General features: G+C 42.0%; 4 non-coding genes across 4 annotated transcripts; all 4 read left to right on the top strand.

The window, feature by feature from the left end:
• Nucleotides 1-10,371: 10,371 nt before the first annotated feature.
• On the top strand, nt 10,372-10,556 carry LOC142292612 (U2 spliceosomal RNA). The gene has a single exon (XR_012750747.1). It is a non-coding gene; the product is annotated as a U2 spliceosomal RNA (small nuclear RNA).
• Nucleotides 10,557-11,880: 1,324 nt separating this feature from the next.
• On the top strand, nt 11,881-12,076 carry LOC142292620 (U2 spliceosomal RNA). The gene has a single exon (XR_012750749.1). It is a non-coding gene; the product is annotated as a U2 spliceosomal RNA (small nuclear RNA).
• A 1,323-nt stretch (nt 12,077-13,399) lies between these two features.
• LOC142292559 (U2 spliceosomal RNA) lies at nt 13,400-13,590 on the top strand. The gene has a single exon (XR_012750702.1). It is a non-coding gene; the product is annotated as a U2 spliceosomal RNA (small nuclear RNA).
• Nucleotides 13,591-14,913: 1,323 nt separating this feature from the next.
• On the top strand, nt 14,914-15,110 carry LOC142292601 (U2 spliceosomal RNA). Its single transcript, XR_012750737.1, has one exon. It is a non-coding gene; the product is annotated as a U2 spliceosomal RNA (small nuclear RNA).
• The last annotated feature ends 3,720 nt before the right edge of the window (nt 15,111-18,830 follow it).

The following is an 18,830-nucleotide window of genomic DNA, read 5'->3' as shown; positions in this document are numbered from 1 at the left end:
AGAGCCTCTTGGATATATGCACTTCTGTCCTGTATTACAATCCCCCCTCCTTTGTCAGCATTTTTAATTATAAGAGAAGTGTTATTTTTTAGTGTCATCAGAGCGCATCTCTCTTCTCTGGTAAGATTAATTCCTGAGGGAGAATTATTATTCTGCAATTCCTTGAAATCTTCCAGTACAAGATCATTGAAGGTCTTAATATGGTGTCCCTTACTCTGGAGTGGATAAAATGCTGATTTTAATCTCAGATCAGTATGTTGGAAATTGTCCTGTACTGTATTCTCATTCTGGGGACTGTATTTATTAATCTGGAAATGACGAGTCAATGTCAATTTCCTAATGAACCTTTGAAAGTCAAGATATAGATCAAAGTCATTGGCAGATTTAGTAGGACAAAAGGATAGTCCTTTTCTAAGTACGCTGGTTTCTATTTTAGATAAGGTATAGCTGGAGAGGTTAAAAATGCCCGTCATATTGTCTTTCATTATTTTTTCTTTTCTTTTTTGCTGGATCCTGGTGCCAGCCCTGGTTCCTCTGTAGGATTTTTTCTTTTTTCCCCCCTTGGTGTGAGAAAACAAGAAATGCTGGGCTGAGTGCCCCTGACCCTGGGTAAAAAAGGCACGCAGGAATCATTCTTGGAGGTATTGTCCACTAAAATAGTGGTCTCCTTTGAACGATCAGTCACACCTTCTCCTGGAATAGTAGAGGTGGAAATCGTTAAGGCCTCCTGTGAGAAAGGTAAAGGAATGTAGTCCTCATGTGTGGACAGGTCTAAAAGATCAGTAAAGGCTTTATCAGATGATACATCACCTGGAGGAGGGGAATCCACTGGCATATGATCAGAAATAAACTCTCTATTGTTTCTAATTTTTTCTATTTGGACCCTGAGTGACTCTAGTTGTCTCCTAGTGTCCTCAAAATCCCTGGGTTTAACAGTGGACCTAGCAGGATTAGTGGCCAAAATGATAGGGGGAGGTGTAACCACAGTGTTCTCAGTAACCACCACATTTTCTGAGAACACCTCATTAGGAGCTGAAATGGTAACCTGATCTTTGGGAGGGGGTACCTGTGCTGTCTTGGAGGACAGAGGTATTAAGGGGCCCTCCCTAGAAAGATCAACAGTAACCCTTTTAGGAAAAGAGTCTGATTTCTTTCTATGGAATTTACTGTTAACGAAATTCCTAGAATTGTTGGTAGAACTAGGCCTCCGACCGACCGTTCTTCTAGGTCCCTCTGATGTATCAGGACCCTTACCATTATTAGGAATCATATCTAATCTATCCCGTTGCAACTTCCTTGATTTCCTATAGATACAATCTTGCTCAATCTGAGTCAATTTAGTATTGATATCAGAATTGAGTATTTTAAATTCCGGGTGCATATCATATTTAGTCATTTCTATATACAGTTCATTAATACGGGCTGTAGTTTCACTCGCAATAGTGCTCCTTTTCTTATAGAGGCATTGTAACATGCCATGCATACATTTCCATAAAATGTCATTCCATTCTAATGTAAAGTCAGTATCCAAAGGAAAAGGAGAGTCCTGTTTAATTCTCAAGCCCCTCGGGCACAGTTTTTCTTCTATATAAATCGTGAGAAAACGGGCATCAAGCCCAAATCGTAATTCCTCCTTTAGTAAGTCCTCTAAACGCAGAAACATACTTTTCATAGTTTTAGTGTCCTCATCCGAATAAACATCCGGCAAAACGAGGTCCAAGTCAGGATAATGAACTTTAGGTGCACCTACTGTTTGTAGAATCAGTTTCTCTCTATTCGATATTCGGTTGTTGAAATATTCCATTTCCTTAGACCGGAGGAGGGACCCTCTGCTGCTGTACCACAGGAAAAAGTGAACCGGTATCCCAGATTCAAAGGTAATTTATAAGCAAGAAACCTGTGGACAAAAAAGCGCATAGGGTCTTACCCTGATAACAGGGGGTGTAATGAGAGTAATCCTACTCACCTATTGGAGTTGTGAAAGGCACAACTCCTGTAACCGCATATGTTGATCAAAGGCAGCAGCACCCCGAATGGCAGATAACAGAGAGAATAGCGGAAATGGGTTTTAAAAACCGCGCCAGAGATCCAGATGTAAACTTGATCAATGTATACTTTATTTCGGCATAGGTCTACGCGTTTCTGGGGTCTCAGCCCCCTTCTTCAGGACCAGCAAGCACAAGATACAAAGAATCTGCAGAGTACCATGTATGCAGACAATATATACCCAGTGGAAAATCAAAAGAACCGCCCTCAAAAGAAAAAAATCGGCGGGAAAAAAAACACATCCACCCCTGCAAGGAGTGACGTGGTCCGATGAAAAAAACAAGAAAATGAACTGTATAAATAGCGACATTCTCTTTGTTGATAAAATGACCGATGTCAAACAAAATTATGTTTTTACTGTTTTTATTGTGTTTGAATAATGTTGTAATTTTAGCTATTTATACTTGATCATCATCCATGTTATGTTAGTTTCTATTTTTATATTTTTTATGGATAAGTCCTTCACATTTTACTGGTCATACTATATATGACATATTTTATGTTATCTATTTAACGTCCTATAACATTAGAGGCCAGTTGTTGCCCAGAAGGATAACTACTATTTATATATTATAATTCATATTTATTGTCTATATATATTTTTACAATATTTTTACAATATTTTTATTCATAGTTCCAAAACATCATTCACAATATTTTACAATATTCTATTCATAGTTTCAAAGGGTTCCTGCATTGTGATCTTAATTTAGTAATTTTTCTAGATGGATAATTATTCCTTCTGATAAACTCCTTGCCGGTTAGTCTAAAAATTTAGTAAACGGGATCATTGTTTAGGTCCATCATATATAGATATATATGTGTTTTCTCTGCACGGTATCTATAATCCATTATCTGGGTTCCTGTCTGTTCATTTCCTCCTTCTCCTAAGTTCTCTTTATACTATGAACTCTGTTCACCCTAGTTCTAATTATTGGTCTATTCAATGCACCGGCTCCTTGCCTTTGATCTAACACATGCGTACTGTGGTTTTTCCCACGCTTCTGAACTCTCTTCACCCCTATCTCTCATGTTATTATACGCACGCGTAGTGGTTTTTTTTCCCACGCTCCTGTAATCTATTCACTCTTAAATCTCTTCTTCTGTTTCTTTTATTTACGGGTTTTTTTCATATCCACTACACTTTTTAATAGTATTTTGATTAGTTCTTCACATAAATATATACACCTGTTTTTTCGGCTTGATACATTGGCCGTTTTAATTAATTTTTCATTAAACTAACCCCTCTATATATGGATCACTACACATAGAGATATTTTGTAGGATACAATTTTTATGTATATGCGGGGTTATTTGCATTGGGTGCATTTGCGCTCATTATTTAATCTGTCTATGAGATATGTTTTTTTACACCAATATCCATTCCGTATTTAATTTAATATTGGAATGGTTTTTTCCTTTTTTTCTCCTATTTTTCTTACTTTTATATATATATTTTTTTTCATTATTAACCTCTTTTTTATGGTGGTTCACTTTTCATTAAATCATGAACTTTCTACCGCACACCGTTCTGGCTGTGTGGACTCACCGCTTCACAATTTCTTGTCTTCAAGAAGAGTGATGGCCAAAATTAGGTGTGGGTTCTTTACCCTCTCACCGCAGTATAATTGCCAATATATTCTGGGACACAAATAAACACATATATATGTATGGTTATATATATTTTTTTATTCAACAATGACGTATTTTTTCTTGTTAATTATTTTAATTAATTTTGTTTGACATCGGTCATTTTATCAACAAAGAGAATGTCGCTATTTATACAGTTCATTTTCTTGTTTTTTTCATCGGACCACGTCACTCCTTGCAGGGGTGGATGTGTTTTTTTCCCGCCGATTTTTTTCTTTTGAGGGCGGTTCTTTTGATTTTCCACTGGGTATATATTGTCTGCATACATGGTACTCTGCAGATTCTTTGTATCTTGTGCTTGCTGGTCCTGAAGAAGGGGGCTGAGACCCCAGAAACGCGTAGACCTATGCCGAAATAAAGTATACATTGATCAAGTTTACATCTGGATCTCTGGCGCGGTTTTTAAAACCCATTTCCGCTATTCTCTCTGTTATCTGCCATTCGGGGTGCTGCTGCCTTTGATCAACATATGCGGTTACAGGAGTTGTGCCTTTCACAACTCCAATAGGTGAGTAGGATTACTCTCATTACACCCCCTGTTATCAGGGTAAGACCCTATGCGCTTTTTTGTCCACAGGTTTCTTGCTTATAAATTACCTTTGAATCTGGGATACCGGTTCACTTTTTCCTGTGGTACAGCAGCAGAGGGTCCCTCCTCCGGTCTAAGGAAATGGAATATTTCAACAACCGAATATCGAATAGAGAGAAACTGATTCTACAAACAGTAGGTGCACCTAAAGTTCATTATCCTGACTTGGACCTCGTTTTGCCGGATGTTTATTCGGATGAGGACACTAAAACTATGAAAAGTATGTTTCTGCGTTTAGAGGACTTACTAAAGGAGGAATTACGATTTGGGCTTGATGCCCGTTTTCTCACGATTTATATAGAAGAAAAACTGTGCCCGAGGGGCTTGAGAATTAAACAGGACTCTCCTTTTCCTTTGGATACTGACTTTACATTAGAATGGAATGACATTTTATGGAAATGTATGCATGGCATGTTACAATGCCTCTATAAGAAAAGGAGCACTATTGCGAGTGAAACTACAGCCCGTATTAATGAACTGTATATAGAAATGACTAAATATGATATGCACCCGGAATTTAAAATACTCAATTCTGATATCAATACTAAATTGACTCAGATTGAGCAAGATTGTATCTATAGGAAATCAAGGAAGTTGCAACGGGATAGATTAGATATGATTCCTAATAATGGTAAGGGTCCTGATACATCAGAGGGACCTAGAAGAACGGTCGGTCGGAGGCCTAGTTCTACCAACAATTCTAGGAATTTCGTTAACAGTAAATTCCATAGAAAGAAATCAGACTCTTTTCCTAAAAGGGTTACTGCTGATCTTTCTAGGGAGGGCCCCTTAATACCTCTGTCCTCCAAGACAGCACAGGTACCCCCTCCCAAAGATCAGGTTACCATTTCAGCTCCTAATGAGGTGTTCTCAGAAAATGTGGTGGTTACTGAGAACACTGTGGTTACACCTCCCCCTATCATTTTGGCCACTAATCCTGCTAGGTCCACTGTTAAACCCAGGGATTTTGAGGACACTAGGAGACAACTAGAGTCACTCAGGGTCCAAATAGAAAAAATTAGAAACAATAGAGAGTTTATTTCTGATCATATGCCAGTGGATTCCCCTCCTCCAGGTGATGTATCATCTGATAAAGCCTTTACTGATCTTTTAGACCTGTCCACACATGAGGACTACATTCCTTTACCTTTCTCACAGGAGGCCTTAACGATTTCCACCTCTACTATTCCAGGAGAAGGTGTGACTGATCGTTCAAAGGAGACCACTATTTTAGTGGACAATACCTCCAAGAATGATTCCTGCGTGCCTTTTTTACCCAGGGTCAGGGGCACTCAGCCCAGCATTTCTTGTTTTCTCACACCAAGGGGGGAAAAAAGAAAAAATCCTACAGAGGAACCAGGGCTGGCACCAGGATCCAGCAAAAAAGAAAAGAAAAAATAATGAAAGACAATATGACGGGCATTTTTAACCTCTCCAGCTATACCTTATCTAAAATAGAAACCAGCGTACTTAGAAAAGGACTATCCTTTTGTCCTACTAAATCTGCCAATGACTTTGATCTATATCTTGACTTTCAAAGGTTCATTAGGAAATTGACATTGACTCGTCATTTCCAGATTAATAAATACAGTCCCCAGAATGAGAATACAGTACAGGACAATTTCCAACATACTGATCTGAGATTAAAATCAGCATTTTATCCACTCCAGAGTAAGGGACACCATATTAAGACCTTCAATGATCTTGTACTGGAAGATTTCAAGGAATTGCAGAATAATAATTCTCCCTCAGGAATTAATCTTACCAGAGAAGAGAGATGCGCTCTGATGACACTAAAAAATAACACTTCTCTTATAATTAAAAATGCTGACAAAGGAGGGGGGATTGTAATACAGGACAGAAGTGCATATATCCAAGAGGCTCTAAGGAATTTGTCCAACCCCCTCCATTATGAGGTGACGGATATGACTACTTATAATCAGTCTGTACAGGAATACCGTGCCCTGATACAGAGGGCTATTGCTCTGGGGGTTTTAAATAAACACGAGAGCAAATTCCTAGAAGTAAAGAATCCGAGGGTAGCGTTTTATTATCATCTACCCAAAATACATAAATGCCTCCATAATCCCCCAGGCAGACCCATCATATCAGGGATTGGGTCTTTAACTGAGAATCTTGCTGCATACATGGATCAGGTAATGAGACCACATGTTATTAATCTCAGGAGTTACCTGAGGGATTCCACGCATCTTATTAATACTATTAAAGATGTGAGTTGGTTGGACTCATATGTTTTTATCACACTTGATATTGCCGCTCTTTATACTAATATCCGACATGAATTGGGGCTGGAATGCTTCCGACAATTCCTAGAAGTCGATGAAAGACTGCCTATTCCACAGAAAAAGTTTTTGCTGGAGGGTATGAAGTTCATTCTGAAGAATAACTTCTTTACTTTTCAAGATATATTGTACCATCAACGCTGTGGCACAGCGATGGGCTCGAGGGCTGCACCTATTTTCGCAAATCTATTCATGGGTCTGTTTGAGTTGTCACACATTTATTCCTCCGATCTTTTTAGACATGTCGTCGTGTACAAAAGGTACATCGATGACTTGTTCATTATATGGGATGATTCAGGTAGAAACCTACACGACTTTCTGAAATGTATTACAAATAATGATTGGGGTCTAACATTTACACCCACGATAGAAAGGGGATCTATTGATTTCTTGGATCTCACCATTACACATGACGGAGGAACGATTTATACTAAAACCTTTTTCAAAAAGGTCGACAGCAATGGGTACATTGATTTTACGAGCAGCCACTACAACAAGTGGCTTATCAATGTGCCCAGGAATCAATTTCAGAGGGTGAGGAGGAATTGCACCCTCGATAGTGACTACAAGGAACAGGCTATGGTTCTTAAAAATAGGTTTCTAGATAAAAAGTACCCCCCATCGCTAATCAAGAGGGCATATCAGGTGAACAAGGATCTGAGCCAAAGTGAATTGACTATACGGAGTGTTAATCCTGTGGTGGAAAATGGTCCTGATCCCGGGAATGATTTTTCCTCACACTTCCTTACTACTTATAGTAAGGACGGTGAGTTTATTAAAAATATCATCCGAAGACATTGGAGTGTTCTTCGGAATGATCCCTACCTAAGGGGAGCCTTGCCGGCTACTCCTGGGATCATTTATCGGAGAGCGCCCACGTTAAAAAACATATTAGCCCCAAGCAGGCTAAAAGAGATTCTTCCTATCACTATGTCTGATAGACCGATAGGGGTCTATAAATGTGGCATGAAGAAGTGTTTATGCTGCAATGATATACAACATGGGAGGTTACAATTCGGCCTCAATTCAGGAGGGGTGGAATTTAACATTAAAAGTCATCTCACTTGCCAGACAGATCATGTTATTTATCTTATAGAATGCGAATGTGACAAGAAGTATATTGGCAGGACGATACAGCCGCTTCATAACCGTATCAACTCACATAGACACAACATTAAGGTTGGATTTATGTTGCATGGTCTGTCTAGGCATATTAATTTGCAACATAAAAAGGCTACTAGGATTAAAGTGACCCCTATAGAACATATTCCTCCATATGTCCATAACCGTATGGAGGTGCTGAATAGGAAAGAAACTTTCTGGATATACAAGCTTGATACTCTTAAACCAAGGGGTCTTAACGAAATAACGGACATCTTTCATGAATAATTTATTTATATTACTGTTTTTATAATAGTGTTTTATGTTTTTACTGTTTTTATTGTGTTTGAATAATGTTGTAATTTTAGCTATTTATACTTGATCATCATCCATGTTATGTTAGTTTCTATTTTTATATTTTTTATGGATAAGTCCTTCACATTTTACTGGTCATACTATATATGACATATTTTATGTTATCTATTTAACGTCCTATAACATTAGAGGCCAGTTGTTGCCCAGAAGGATAACTACTATTTATATATTATAATTCATATTTATTGTCTATATATATTTTTACAATATTTTTACAATATTTTTATTCATAGTTCCAAAACATCATTCACAATATTTTACAATATTCTATTCATAGTTTCAAAGGGTTCCTGCATTGTGATCTTAATTTAGTAATTTTTCTAGATGGATAATTATTCCTTCTGATAAACTCCTTGCCGGTTAGTCTATAAATTTAGTAAACGGGATCATTGTTTAGGTCCATCATATATAGATATATATGTGTTTTCTCTGCACGGTATCTATAATCCATTATCTGGGTTCCTGTCTGTTCATTTCCTCCTTCTCCTAAGTTCTCTTTATACTATGAACTCTGTTCACCCTAGTTCTAATTATTGGTCTATTCAATGCACCGGCTCCTTGCCTTTGATCTAACACATGCGTACTGTGGTTTTTCCCACGCTTCTGAACTCTCTTCACCCCTATCTCTCATGTTATTATACGCACGCGTAGTGGTTTTTTTTCCCACGCTCCTGTAATCTATTCACTCTTAAATCTCTTCTTCTGTTTCTTTTATTTACGGGTTTTTTTCATATCCACTACACTTTTTAATAGTATTTTGATTAGTTCTTCACATAAATATATACACCTGTTTTTTCGGCTTGATACATTGGCCGTTTTAATTAATTTTTCATTAAACTAACCCCTCTATATATGGATCACTACACATAGAGATATTTTGTAGGATACAATTTTTATGTATATGCGGGGTTATTTGCATTGGGTGCATTTGCGCTCATTATTTAATCTGTCTATGAGATATGTTTTTTTACACCAATATCCATTCCGTATTTAATTTAATATTGGAATGGTTTTTTCCTTTTTTTCTCCTATTTTTCTTACTTTTATATATATATTTTTTTTCATTATTAACCTCTTTTTTATGGTGGTTCACTTTTCATTAAATCATGAACTTTCTACCGCACACCGTTCTGGCTGTGTGGACTCACCGCTTCACAATTTCTGGTCTTCAAGAAGAGTGATGGCCAAAATTAGGTGTGGGTTCTTTACCCTCTCACCGCAGTATAATTGCCAATATATTCTGGGACACAAATAAACACATATATATGTATGGTTATATATATCTTTTTATTCAACAATGACGTATTTTTTCTTGTTAATTATTTTAATTAATTTTGTTTGACATCGGTCATTTTATCAACAAAGAGAATGTCGCTATTTATACAGTTCATTTTCTTGTTTTTTTCATCGGACCACGTCACTCCTTGCAGGGGTGGATGTGTTTTTTTCCCGCCGATTTTTTTCTTTTGAGGGCGGTTCTTTTGATTTTCCACTGGGTATATATTGTCTGCATACATGGTACTCTGCAGATTCTTTGTATCTTGTGCTTGCTGGTCCTGAAGAAGGGGGCTGAGACCCCAGAAACGCGTAGACCTATGCCGAAATAAAGTATACATTGATCAAGTTTACATCTGGATCTCTGGCGCGGTTTTTAAAACCCATTTCCGCTATTCTCTCTGTTATCTGCCATTCGGGGTGCTGCTGCCTTTGATCAACATATGCGGTTACAGGAGTTGTGCCTTTCACAACTCCAATAGGTGAGTAGGATTACTCTCATTACACCCCCTGTTATCAGGGTAAGACCCTATGCGCTTTTTTGTCCACAGGTTTCTTGCTTATGTATCGTGAATTGGAAAGACTGCAAGGGGGAGGGGAGTTGCTTGCGCCCTAAAGGAGGAGTTATTCAGATTCCTTGCAGTGGGCGGCGACTGCAAAATGCACCATTCTTCTTGTTTATGCTCTGCAAAGCAGCCTTTTCAAGGGTTGGCTTGGGTGACAAAATGTCTTCTGTAGGCGTGGGTTTGTCTCCCTCTCGCTCTCTCTCCCTAAGATGTGTCCGGCATAGGCCAGGGTGCCACTCGAGGCCCAAACCAATTCTGGTTATCGCTTCTCGGCCTTTTGGCTAAGATCAAGTGTAGTCCCTTCATTGGGTTTGCCTTGGTCTTGGCTGGGAGGGGCCCGGGCTTGCACAACCGCCGGCCTCGGGGATTGTTGCGCCTTTTGGTGCTTACGTCCCCTTATGGCTGGTGGTTCCTGGGCTCGGGAGGCGATCACCTGCGGCACTGCGCTTTTGTGTGGTGGCCGATGACCGTTTTCTGAAATTTGCGGATGTAATCTCATCTGTTCTTATCAGTTTAATATCTGATACGTCCCCTATCTGGGGATCATATATTAAATGGATTTTTAGAACAGGGAGATGGAAAAAGAGCTTGCTCTGTCCACTCCACGCATTGACCTGGTATTGCAGTACCTCCAGGACCGGTGCACCCCTTCTTAACCCAGTTTCCAAAAGCAGAACTCAATTCACCTGATTCATATTAGCCCGATTTAATGAATTGGAAGAAAGCATACGTCTTCATATGCACCTCAATTTGGCCCATTCACTTTTCACACTTCCTCCTTTTGTTTTTTATCGTTCACACTTTTTACTTTCTTTATTCATCCAAATAGCAAACTCATCACCACTCAACCTGACCAACTCGACTATGTCCCTTGCTGCAGTATCTTGTTCTCCGTCTTATCTAGATCATTTGCAATTGAATGGAATAGATCCCTTTTGGACAAAGTGGATTCACCTGCTGCTGCTGCAGTGACCACAGGTGTGATAAGATCTAGAATTGGCATCCGCAATATAAGGAACGTCAAATACTAAGAAAGGGCGGCCTATGAAAGAATTACTACTTTCAATAAGTACACTTAAACGGCTAATTGGGAATAGAAAAACTGTAAAAAGCCCTCTGAGAAAGCCCCCCTCTAACCTTTGTTAGTAAGCTTTTCTGTAGTCGCTTGTTGATGTATTTTCCGTTTGAACTGTGCACAACATGAAGAGACGGAACACTGGCGGCTTGTCACAATGCCCCCGCTGACATCACAATAGCGCTGCTGCCTAGAAAACAAGCTGCGCAGCAGAAGTTGTTCTTTGGGTGGGAGGGTGGGCTAGTGGAAGGAGGGGGCAAGTTCTTTTTTTCCCGGGTGGTAGGGGGATGACAGGAGAAGAAATGCGGGTGGTGAGAAGGGTACAGAGGGCAGGGTTTGGGGGCTGGGAAGGAAAGGGAAAAGATTAGGGTTTGGGGATGATGAAAGGGCTTTCTACGGGTAAGGATGGCAAAGGGTGGCAGTGACGGAAAGTCAGGCAACCTGTCCTGTCCGTCTTTTTGTATCGTGAATTGGAAAGACTGCAAGGGGGAGGGGAGTTGCTTGCGCCCTAAAGGAGGAGTTATTCAGATTCCTTGCAGTGGGCGGCGACTGCAAAACGCACCATTCTTCTTGTTTTTGCTCTGCAAAGCAGCCTTTTCAAGGGTTGGCTTGGGTGACAAAATGTCTTCTGTAGGCGTGGGTTTGTCTCCCTCTCGCTCTCTCTCCCTAAGTTGTGAACGGCATAGGCCAGGGTGCCACTCGAGGCCCAAACCAATTCTGGTTATCGCTTCTCGGCCTTTTGGCTAAGATCAAGTGTAGTTTGGGAGGGTACTACCTTGGTTGGTGCTGAAAGGTGCCAGGGTATTGCACAACTGCTGGCCTTGGGGGAGTGTGCATCGTAGGATGTCATAGCCCTCTTGTGACGGACGGTTACCTGGGCAACGAGAGGCGGTCACTTTTTTATTTTCAAACTCATCCTTCAAAAAAAAAAAAAAAAAAAAAATCTGTTCTTATCAGTTTAATATCTGATACGTCCCCTATCTGGGGACCATATATTAAATGGATTTTTAGAACAGGGAGATGGAAAAAGAGCTTGCTCTGTCCACTCCACGCATTGACCTGGTATTGCAGTACCTCCAGGACCGGTGCACCCCTTCTTAACCCAGTTTCCAAAAGCAGAACTCAATTCACCTGATTCATATTAGCCCGATTTAATGAATTGGAAGAAAGCATACGTCTTCATATGCACCTCAATTTGGCCCATTCACTTTTCACACTTCCTCCTTTTGTTTTTTATCGTTCACACTTTTTACTTTCTTTATTCATCCAAATAGCAAACTCATCACCACTCAACCTGACCAACTCGACTATGTCCCTTGCTGCAGTATCTTGTTCTCCGTCTTATCTAGATCATTTGCAATTGAATGGAATAGATCCCTTTTGGACAAAGTGGATTCACCTGCTGCTGCTGCAGTGACCACAGGTGTGATAAGATCTAGAATTGGCATCCGCAATATAAGGAACGTCAAATACTAAGAAAGGGCGGCCTATGAAAGAATTACTACTTTCAATAAGTACACTTAAACGGCTAATTGGGAATAGAAAAACTGTAAAAAGCCCTCTGAGAAAGCCCCCCTCTAACCTTTGTTAGTAAGCTTTTCTGTAGTCGCCTGTTGATGTATTTTCCGTTTGAACTGTGCACAACATGAAGAGACGGAACACTGGAGGCTTGTCACAATGCCCCCGCTGACATCACAATAGCGCTGCTGCCTAGAAAACAAGCTGCGCAGCAGAAGTTGTTCTTTGGGTGGGAGGGTGGGCTAGTGGAAGGAGGGGGCAAGTTCTTTTTTTCCCGGGTGGTAGGGGGATGACAGGAGAAGAAATGCGGGTGGTGAGAAGGGTACAGAGGGCAGGGTTTGGGGGCTGGGAAGGAAAGGGAAAAGATTAGGGTTTGGGGATGATGAAAGGGCTTTCTACGGGTAAGGATGGCAAAGGGTGGCAGTGACGGAAAGTCAGGCAGCCTGTCCTGTCCGTCTTTTTGTATCGTGAATTGGAAAGACTGCAAGGGGGAGGGGAGTTGCTTGCGCCCTAAAGGAGGAGTTATTCAGATTCCTTGCAGTGGGCGGCGACTGCAAAACGCACCATTCTTCTTGTTTTTGCTCTGCAAAGCAGCCTTTTCAAGGGTTGGCTTGGGTGACAAAATGTCTTCTGTAGGCGTGGGTTTGTCTCCCTCTCGCTCTCTCTCCCTAAGATGTGTCCGGCATAGGCCAGGGTGCCACTCGAGGCCCAAACCAATTCTGGTTATCGCTTCTCGGCCTTTTGGCTAAGATCAAGTGTAGTTTGGGAGGGTCCTACCTTGGTTGGTGCTGTAAGGTGCCAGGGTATTGCACAACTGCTGGCCTTGGGGGAGTGTGCATCGTAGGATGTCATAGCCCTCTTGTGACGGACGGTTACCTGGGCAACGAGAGACGGTCACTTTATTATTTTCAAACTCATCCTTCAAAAAAAAAAAAAAAATCTGTTCTTATCAGTTTAATATCTGATACGTCCCCTATCTGGGGACCATATATTAAATGGATTTTTAGAACAGGGAGATGGAAAAAGAGCTTGCTCTGTCCACTCCACGCATTGACCTGGTATTGCAGTACCTCCAGGACCGGTGCACCCCTTCTTAACCCTGTTTCCAAAAGCAGAACTCAATTCACCTGATTCATCTTAGCCCGATTTAATGAATTGGAAGAAAGCATACGTCTTCATATGCACCTCAATTTGGCCCATTCACTTTTCACACTTCCTCCTTTTGTTTTTTATCGTTCACACTTTTTACTTTCTTTATTCATCCAAATAGCAAACTCATCACCACTCAACCTGACCAACTCGACTATGTCCCTTGCTGCAGTATCTTGTTCTCCGTCTTATCTAGATCATTTGCAATTGAATGGAATAGATCCCTTTTGGACAAAGTGGATTCACCTGCTGCTGCTGCAGTGACCACAGGTGTGATAAGATCTAGAATTGGCATCCGCAATATAAGGAACGTCAAATACTAAGAAAGGGCGGCCTATGAAAGAATTACTACTTTCAATAAGTACACTTAAACGGCTAATTGGGAATAGAAAAACTGTAAAAAGCCCTCTGAGAAAGCCCCCCTCTAACCTTTGTTAGTAAGCTTTTCTGTAGTCGCCTGTTGATGTATTTTCCGTTTGAACTGTGCACAACATGAAGAGACGGAACACTGGCGGCTTGTCACAATGCCCCCGCTGACATCACAATAGCGCTGCTGCCTAGAAAACAAGCTGCGCAGCAGAAGTTGTTCTTTGGGTGGGAGGGTGGGCTAGTGGAAGGAGGGGGCAAGTTCTTTTTTTCCCGGGTGGTAGGGGGATGACAGGAGAAGAAATGCGGGTGGTGAGAAGGGTACAGAGGGCAGGGTTTGGGGGCTGGGAAGGAAAGGGAAAAGATTAGGGTTTGGGGATGATGAAAGGGCTTTCTACGGGTAAGGATGGCAAAGGGTGGCAGTGACGGAAAGTCAGGCAACCTGTCCTGTCCGTCTTTTTGTATCGTGAATTGGAAAGACTGCAAGGGGGAGGGGAGTTGCTTGCGCCCTAAAGGAGGAGTTATTCAGATTCCTTGCAGTGGGCGGCGACTGCAAAACGCACCATTCTTCTTGTTTTTGCTCTGCAAAGCAGCCTTTTCAAGGGTTGGCTTGGGTGACAAAATGTCTTCTGTAGGCGTGGGTTTGTCTCCCTCTCGCTCTCTCTCCCTAAGATGTGTCCGGCATAGGCCAGGGTGCCACTCGAGGCCCAAACCAATTCTGGTTATCGCTTCTCGGCCTTTTGGCTAAGATCAAGTGTAGTTTGGGAGGGTACTACCTTGGTTGGTGCTGTAAGGTGCCAAGGTATTGCACAACTGCTGGCCTTGGGGGAGTGTGCATCGTAGGATGTCATAGCCCTCTTGTGACGGATGGTTACCTGGGCAACGAGAGGCGGTCACTTTATTATTTTCAAACTCATCCTTCAAAAAAAAAAAAAAAAAAAAAATCTGTTCTTATCAGTTTAATATCTGATACGTCCCCTATCTGGGGACCATATATTAAATGGATTTTTAGAACAGGGAGATGGAAAAAGAGCTTGCTCTGTCCACTCCACGCATTGACCTGGTATTGCAGTACCTCCAGGACCGGTGCACCCCTTCTTAACCCAGTTTCCAAAAGCAGAACTCAATTCACCTGATTCATATTAGCCCGATTTAATGAATTGGAAGAAAGCATACGTCTTCATATGCACCTCAATTTGGCCCATTCACTTTTCACACTTCCTCCTTTTGTTTTTTATCGTTCACACTTTTTACTTTCTTTATTCATCCAATTAGCAAACTCATCACCACTCAACCTGACCAACTCGACTATGTCCCTTGCTGCAGTATCTTGTTCTCCGTCTTATCTAGATCATTTGCAATTGAATGGAATAGATCCCTTTTGGACAAAGTGGATTCACCTGCTGCTGCTGCAGTGACCACAGGTGTGATAAGATCTAGAATTGGCATCCGCAATATAAGGAACGTCAAATACTAAGAAAGGGCGGCCTATGAAAGAATTACTACTTTCAATAAGTACACTTAAACGGCTAATTGGGAATAGAAAAACTGTAAAAAGCCCTCTGAGAAAGCCCCCCTCTAACCTTTGTTAGTAAGCTTTTCTGTAGTCGCCTGTTGATGTATTTTCCGTTTGAACTGTGCACAACATGAAGAGACGGAACACTGGCGGCTTGTCACAATGCCCCCGCTGACATCACAATAGCGCTGCTGCCTAGAAAACAAGCTGCGCAGCAGAAGTTGTTCTTTGGGTGGGAGGGTGGGCTAGTGGAAGGAGGGGGCAAGTTCTTTTTTTCCCGGGTGGTAGGGGGATGACAGGAGAAGAAATGCGGTTGGTGAGAAGGGTACAGAGGGCAGGGTTTGGGGGCTGGGAAGGAAAGGGAAAAGATTAGGGTTTGGGGATGATGAAAGGGCTTTCTACGGGTAAGGATGGCAAAGGGTGGCAGTGACGGAAAGTCAGGCAACCTGTCCTGTCCGTCTTTTTGTATCGTGAATTGGAAAGACTGCAAGGGGGAGGGGAGTTGCTTGCGCCCTAAAGGAGGAGTTATTCAGATTCCTTGCAGTGGGCGGCGACTGCAAAACGCACTATTCTTCTTGTTTTTGCTCTGCAAAGCAGCCTTTTCAAGGGTTGGCTTGAGTGACAAAATGTCTTCTGTAGGCGTGGGTTTGTCTCCCTCTCGCTCTCTCTCCCTAAGATGTGTCCGGCATAGGCCAGGGTGCCACTCGAGGCCCAAACCAATTCTGGTTATCGCTTCTCGGCCTTTTGGCTAGGATCAAGTGCTTTTCAGGCAGGAGATCCTAGTTTTTGGGCACTCGGGTACCCCTCTCCTTGGCCTGGCAGGATCGTCCACTTCGGTGGGCTTCAACTGCCTGTTGCTTTTGGGGAGAGGGATTAGTCCCAGGGTAACGGGTTGCGATCCCCCCCAGTGCTCAGGTGTTCTTTGTACAGAACTCTGGGTGCGCAGGTTGCAAGTGGCGGCAATTTGCATTTGTTGCGTTTTTCCATGGAGGTTGACCCCAACCTCGTGCCTCCCTTTGCGAGGCTGAAAAATACCATCCGGGTCCACTTTACGGATGGTGGTTCCGATTCTAGGAATTTGGGGTATGTAGTCCAGGACGTGCTCGAGAAACTTCTCCATGTGAGGAAGGAAGAAATTTTGTCCATCCAGGACTACCCCAGACGTGGAGACTATGATGTTACGTTCACAGGAGAAGGGATTTTCAGAGATGTATTGAACAGGGTAAGACAGGTTGAAGATGATCCAGTGTTAAATGGGATCCAGGTTATCGAGCACGTCCTGGATGAGGTAAAAATGGTTGTTGTAAAAATATTCTCACCTTTTGTTACTGCTCCTGAAATCATGTCCTTTTTAGCTATTTATTTCAAGAGTGTTAAGTGTGTTGGTAAGATTTTAAATGAATTTAATATATGGACATCTAAATGGAAATTTTTAGTTAAATGTGTAAGGAATCCTTACGTACCGGGTGGGGTGCAGCTCCCACCCGCCCGGTTCAAGATAGGACAAACAAATGGGGATTTTTATTTTTCTGGTATGCCCGCTTATTGTAGGATCTGTGGAAAGTATGGCCATGCTAAAGAGCATTGTAAGTCAACATGTAGGAATTGTGCTGCTCAGGATCATGAAACAAAAGATTGTAAAAAGGAAAAAAAATGCAGTTTTTGTCAGACCCCTGGTCATTTTTATTTTTCATGTCCTCACAGGTTCCGGGAGGAGGAGCAGAGGGGAAAGCCCAACACATCCGGACAGGAGCCATCAGATCGGACCACCCATCAGGAGGAGGAACGACAACCCGGAGCCTCAGGAGGTGGCGAGAGTGTGCCACCTGACGGTGGCTCCTCCGAGGCTGTGACGGGTAAAAAATCTGACCACAAGAGCTGGCTACATGACCACAGGGAAGGCAAAAGGAGGGCTGAGAAAGATCAAAAAGGTACCGTCGGTAAGACCAAGAGGGAGCGACAAAAGGTCGACACCGAGTCCCACACGCAGTCTGGGTCTCCTAATACCGAGGGTGGTGACTGGTCAGTGGTTTCCCGAAAAAAGAAGAAAGATAGTTCTGTGGGGGCAGTTTGTGGGGAACAGATGGACACGTCTCCGGAAGGGGTTGTGGACGCTGGGCCCCCTCCTGGGGTCCTGGACCCTGTCCCTTCGGGTGGGGTTCGGGACCTTGCTGCCTCCGGGGACTCAGAGGCTCTGCCATGTGCACAACCCCCCACTGTAAGACGACCTTCCTTAGGTCAGGGGGGTGTGGCGGAGCCTCAAGGGGACCCACCTGATACAGACCTAAACGATCAGCCAATGGAGACCCAGCGCGTGGTGCCTGTCAGCCCTCCGAGCTACGCCGATGTAGTGTCGGGTTCTTTTCCAAGTGGTAGTCTTTCCTCCTCCACGGAGTCGCTCATTACGGTCGGATCGATTGAGAGCGAGAGCGCAAATTCGGTGGTCTGATCGGGCTCCTCGGATAGGTAAACTTCTTGCTCTTACTAACCCACTAACCTTTTTTTATGATGGCAGAGCTGAAAGGTATTTCTCTTAATGTAAGAGGCATAAAAACTAAAATAAGAAGAACCGCCCTTTTAAATTTTTTAACATGCCTTACTGCATCAGTGTTCTTTTTACAGGAGTGTAACATCCCAAATAAGATGTCTTATCAAAAATATAAGGAAGAGTGGAAACATGGGCCATCCGTCTGGTCAGGGTCTAATGCCATAGGATCAGCAGGGGTCGCTATACTTTTTAAAGGGGATGTTTTAATTGATTTTATCCAGGAAATTTTACCAGGTCGCATTTTATTGGTTAAAGCTTTTATACATGGTAAAAGATGGCAGTTTTTAAATTTTTATGGGTCACCTGATAAAAATGAGAGAACTGAAATGTTAGAGCTTTTACCTTTATTTATTAATAATTCTGAACCTTTTATTTTGGCAGGCGATTTTAATTGTGTTTTAAAAGGTGAAAACCGGCGTTCCAGTTCTGTAAGTAGAAATTATGACAAAACCTCGGGAATACTAAGTAACATCATAAAAGACGCCAGATTAATTGATGTATATAAAGAGTGTAATAGAGGTAGCCCGGAGGACGCCGGTTTCACCTGGAGCAATGCTATTTGTAGCTCCAGGATAGATTTTATCTTTGGTTCAGACAAAATAATACCTACGAAATGTGAAGTTTTAACCAATATTTTTTCAGATCACAAACTTTTATCTTTTAGTGTCAAAACAAATGAAAACAAGAAGTGTGGTAAGAAAACTTGGAAAATGAATGTGTCCCTTTTAAATGACCCACAGATTTTATCAGATT

The sequence above is a fragment of the Anomaloglossus baeobatrachus genome, chromosome 2 (assembly GCF_048569485.1).
Source record: "Anomaloglossus baeobatrachus isolate aAnoBae1 chromosome 2, aAnoBae1.hap1, whole genome shotgun sequence".
Lineage (NCBI taxonomy): Eukaryota > Metazoa > Chordata > Amphibia > Anura > Aromobatidae > Anomaloglossus > Anomaloglossus baeobatrachus.
This window is presented reverse-complemented; position numbering and strand designations above follow the sequence as displayed.